A 6,034-nucleotide genomic window follows, 5' to 3' on the forward strand; every position below is an offset into this window, starting at 1 on the left:
GGATGGCTTCTGCAAAAACATAATAGCATTTATCGATTATCTATTCTATATCTTTATTTTTATCTTTACCTAATAATAAAGAGCCTACTGCTTCTGACGATACGTCATTAAAATTGCCCTCAATGTTGTAAAATATTATCCATCAAAGCCACCTATAAGTGACAAAAAACATTTTGTAGGCAATCCCTCGCCTGGGCTGGCCCAAGCATAGGGACCTACTATATTGCGCCCTAGCACACAGCGCGTCCGTTTGGGCTGAACCATGTGCGGGCGCCTGTTTTTTTATGTTTTGTTTTTCATTTTTAGTTTTTGGTCCCCTTCTTCTTTTTTATACTTTAAATAATTTAGAACTTCAAGAAACGATCCAATGAAAAAATTGAGAATTGGAAATAAAATATTCAAGAAAAGATAAAATGTTTGTGAATTCAGTCCATGTGCGGGCTCCTACTATTTAGTTCTGTTTTTTATTTTTATTTTTAGTTTTATTTTCTGTGTTTTTTCTACTTTAATAATTTGGAACTACAAAAAAATTGAAATAAAAAAACAGTTTATTTTGAAATAGAATGTTCAAGAAAACATAAAGTGTTTGTGAATTCTAAAAATGCTTGGGTTTTTTCTAAAAATGTTTGCATATTCAAAACAATATTCACAATTTTGAAAAAAAATGTTTCTAAAATCATAAAAAATTCCATGATTTTGAAAAAAGTCCGTGTATTAAAAATTATTTATGAAATTGAAAAAATATTTGCTAATTCAAAAAAGTTCATGCATTTTTTAAAATGTCCGAAATTTTTAAAAATAGTTCGTGAATTAAAGAGTTTTTTATTCACAAAATGTCTGCTGATTATGAAAATGTGCATGCATTTTTGAAAATGTTCGTGAATTTCAAAAAATACACCAAGATCGAAAAAAATGTTCGTCTGTTCTAGAATTGTTCGCCGATTCAAAATAAAATGGTTAAAACCCGTTCGCAATATAAAAATTGTGAACAATTGTTTTAAAAATGTTTGTAAGTAGTAAAAAATGTTAACGATTTTAAAAAATGTTTCGAAACTTGTAAAAGTATTCACAAATGGTCAGAGATATGTAGTTAAATAGTAATGCTTCTAAGACTTTGTGCCTATCTACCCGCGTGAATTTTGAAGAATTAACTGCCGGGGTGTATCGGAATATTATAATATGTTTTTTAATGTCTCTTGAAATTCAGAATAATTTTTGAATTACTAAGTTTTCTGACTACCATGATTTTTTTGAAAATGTGAACATTGCTTCAATATGTGAATAGCTTTTAAAATACAAATATTTTTCTTGCATTTGTGAACAAATTTTCAAGATCATGCGATGAGATGCGAACAAAATGTGGTAATCCCTACTGAAGATTATGAAAAAGAAGATATCCCGTTACACCGCACGGACCCTTTTACTAGTATATCAAATTAAAGAAGGAAAATTGCCCGCTCTTGAATTGAGACTTAGGAACGTTGCTATCGTTGGTTTACACAAACAATTGAGCAAAAAGCTACCTACTGGACGCTTACGCATGAAAATACGAGAAACTAGATGGATGTATAAGAATATCAAATTCTTTCATGTCTCCGGCTTTCAACGGGCTGCAGAAAATTCCATTCTAACTCTAAGCAATGAGGACAAAGTTTATGCCTAACACGATAAAAAAGAAATCCTTCTAAAATTCTACTTTACATAGATTTTTTTTTGAACATCAGTGCAGACACAAGCGCTCATATACACGCGCATACATTCATCCCTATGAATGCACACACGCACACCCTACCCCTATGAGCACCTCCAAAAGATTGAGCCGACATATCATCTTAAAATTTACGAAGTCACCGTAGGCACCTCGTCGTCGACGGGAACGTCTCCTCCCACTGAGTGCACATCGCCGGAAATCCTGAAATAAATCCAGAAATAAATGCGAGCACCAGGATTTGAACCCTGGTGGGCTGGAGATACCACAGTCCTGAAGGAAATATGCCCTAGAGGCAATAATAAAGTTATTATTTATTTCCTTATATCATGATAAATGTTTATTATTCATGCTAGAATTGTATTAACCGGAAACATAATACATGTGTGAATACATAGACAAACAGAGTGTCACTAGTATGCCTCTACTTAACTAGCTCGTTGATCAAAAATGGTTAAGTTTCCTAGCCATTGGCATGGGTTGTCATTTGATTAACGGGATCACATCATTAGGAGAATGATGTGATTGACATGACCCATTCCGTTAGTTTAGCACATGATCGTTTAAGTATGTTGCTATTGCTTTCTTCATGACTTATACATGTTCCTATGACTATGAGATTATGCAACTCCCGTTTACCGGAGGAACACTTTGTGTGCTACCAAACGTCACAACGTAACTGGGTGATTATAAAGGTGCTCTACAGGTGTCTCCAAAGGAAAATTTTGGGTTGGCGTATTTCGAGATTAGGATTTGACACTCCAATTGTCGGAGAGGTATCTCTGGGCCCTCTCGGTAATGCACATCACTTAAGCCTTGCAAGCATTGCAACTAATGAGTTAGTTGCGAGATGATGTATTACAAACGAGTAAAGAGACTTGCCGGTAACGAGATTGAACTAGGTATTGAGATACCGACGATCGAATCTCGGGCAAGTAACATACCGATGACAAAGGGAACAACGTATGTTGTTATGCGGTCTGACCGATAAAGATCTTCGTAGAATATGTAGGAGCCAATATGAGCATCCAGGTTCCGCTATTGGTTATTGACCGGAGACGTGTCTCGGTCATGTCTACATAGTTCTCGAACCCGTAGGGTCCGCACGCTTAACGCTACGATGACAGTTATATTATGAGTTTATATGTTTTGATGTACCGAAGGTTGTTCGGAGTCCCGGATGTGATCACGGACATGACGAGGAGTCTCGAAATGGTCGAGACATGAAGATTGATATATTGGAAGCCTATCTTTGGATATTGGAAGTGTTCCGGGTGAAATCAGGATTTTACCGGAGTACGGGGAGGTTACCGGAACCCCCCGGGGACTTAATGGGCCTTAGTGGGCCTTGGTGGAAAGAGAGGAGAGGCGGCCAGGGCATGGGCCGCGCCCCTCCCCCCTAGTCCGAATAGGACAAGGAGAGGGGGGCGGCGCCCCCCCCTTCCTTCTTCTCCTCCACCTCTTTCCCCTCTCTCTCCTAGTCCAACAAGGAAAAAGGGGGGGAGTAGGAATCCTCCTGGCGCGCCCCTCTCTAGGCCAGCCGCACCCCCCTTGCTCCTTTATATACAGTGGCAGGGGCACCCCATAGACACAACAATTGATCGTTTGATCTTTTAGCCGTGTGCGGTGCCCCCCTCCACCATAAGTCCACCTCGATAATACTGTAGCGGTGCTTAGGCGAAGCCCTGTGTCGGTAGAACATCATCATCGTCACCACGCCGTCGTGCTGACAAAACTCTCCCTCAACACTCGGCTGGATCGGAGTTCGAGGGATGTCATCGGGCTGAACGTGTGCTGAACTCGGAGGTGCCGTACGTTCGGTACTTGATCGGTCGGATCATGAAGACGTACGACTACATCAACCGCGTTGTGCTAACGCTTCCGCTTTCGGTCTACGAGGGTACGTGGACAACACTCTCCCCTCTCATTGCTATGCATCACCATGATCTTGCGTGTGCGTAGGAATTTTTTTGAAATTACTACGTTCCCCAACAGTGGCATCCGAGCCAGGTTTTATGCGTAGATGTCATATGCACGAGTAGAACACAAGTGAGTTGTGGGCGATATAAGTCATACTGCTTACCAGCATGTCATACTTTGGTTCGACGGTATTGTTGTATGAAGCGGCCCGAACCGACATTACGCGTACGCTTACGCGAGACTGGTTCTACCGACGTGCTTTGCACACAGGTGGCTGGCGGGTGTCAGTTTCTCCAACTTTAGTTGAACCGAGTGTGGCTACGCCCGATCCTTGCGAAGGTTAAAATAGCACCAACTTGACAAAGTATCGTTGTGGTTTTGATGCGTAGGTAAGAACGGTTCTTGCTAAGCCCGTTGCAGCCACGTAAAATTTGCAACAACGAAGTAGAGGACGTCTAACTTGTTTTTGCAGGGCATGTTGTGATGTGATACGGTCAAGACATGATGCTAAATTTTATTGTATGAGATGATCATGTTTTGTAACCGAGTTATCGGCAACTGACAGGAGCCATATGGTTGTCGCTTTATTGTATGCTATGCAATCGCCCTGTAATGCTTTACTTTATCACTAAGCGGTAGCGATAGTCATGGAAGCATAAGATTGGCGAGACGACAACGATGCTACGATGGAGATCAAGGTGTCGCGCCGGTGACGATGGTGATCATGACGGTGCTTCGGAGATGGATATCATAAGCACAAGATGATGATGGCCATATCATATCACTTATATAGATTGCATGTGATGTTTATCTTTTATGCATCTTATCTTGCTTTGATTTACGGTAGCATTATAAGATGATCCCTCACTAAATTATCAAAGTATAAGTGTTCTCCCTGAGTATGCACCGTTGCGAAAGTTCTTCGTGCTGAGACACCACATGATGATCGGGTGTGATAGGCTCCACGTTCAAATACAACGGGTGCAAAACAGTTGCACACGCGGAATACTCAGGTTAAACTTGACGAGCCTAGCATATAACAGATATGGCCTCGGAACACGGAGACCGAAAGGTCGAGCGTGAATCATATAGTAGATATGATCAACATAGTGATGTTCACCATTGATACTACTCCATCTCACGTGAGGATCGGGCATGGGTTAGTTGATATGGATCACGTGATCACTTAGAGGATTAGAGGGATGTCTATCTAAGTGGGAGTTCTTAAATAATATGATTAATTGAACTTAAATTTATCATGAACTTAGTACCTGATAGTATCTTACTTGTCTATGTTGATTGTAGATAGATGGCCCGTGCTGTTGTTCCATTGAATTTTAATGCATTCCTTGAGAAAACAAAGTTGAAAGATGATGGTAGCAATTACACGGACTGGGTCCGTAACTTGAGGATTATCCTCATTGCTGCTCAGAAGAATTACGTCCTGGAAGCACCGTTGAGTGCCAGGCCTGCTGCTGATGCAACTGGCGATGTTAAGAACGTCTGGCAGAGCAAAGCCAATGACTAATCGATAGTTCAGTGTGCCATGATTTACGGCTTAGAACCGGGACTTCAACGATGTTTTGAACGTCATGGAGCATATAAGATGTTCCAAGAGTTGAAGTTAATATTTCAAAAGAATGCCCGGATTGAGAGATATGAAGTCTCCAATAAGTTCTATAGCTGCAAGATGGAGGAGAATAGTTCTGTCAGTGAGCATATACTCAAGATGTCTGGGTACTGCAATCACTTGATTCAACTGGGAGTTAATCTTCCGGATGATAGCGTCATTGACAGAATTCTCCAATGACCAGATCACCAAGCTACAAGAGCTTCGTGATGAACTATAATATGCAAGGGGTGAATAAAATAATTCTCGAGCTCTTCGCAATGCTAAAGGCTGCGGAAGTAGAAATCAAGAAGGAGCATCAAGTGTTGATGGTCAACAAGACCACTAGTTTCAAGAAAAAGGGCAAAGGGAAGAAGAAGGGGAACTTCAAGAAGAACAGCAAGCAAGTTGTTGCTCAAGAGAAGAAACCCAAGTTTGGACCTAAGCCTAAAACTGAGTGCTTCTACTGCAAGCAGACTGGTCACTGGAAGCGGAACTGCCCCAAGTATTTGGCGGATAAGAAGGATGGTAAGGTGAACAAAGGTACATGTGATATACATGTTATTGATGTGTACCTTACTAATGCTCGCAGTAGCACTTGGGTATTTGATACTGGTTCTGTTGCTAATATTTGCAACTTGAAACAGGGGCTACGGATTAAGCGAAGATTGGCTAAGGATGAGGTGACGATGCGTGTGGGAAATGGTTCCAAAGTCGATGTGATCGCGGTCGGCACGCTACCTCTACATCTACCTTTGAGATTAGTATTAGACCTAAATAATTGTTATTTGGTGCCA

The sequence above is a fragment of the Triticum urartu genome, chromosome 3, assembly GCF_003073215.2.
Source record: "Triticum urartu cultivar G1812 chromosome 3, Tu2.1, whole genome shotgun sequence".
NCBI lineage: Eukaryota > Viridiplantae > Streptophyta > Magnoliopsida > Poales > Poaceae > Triticum > Triticum urartu.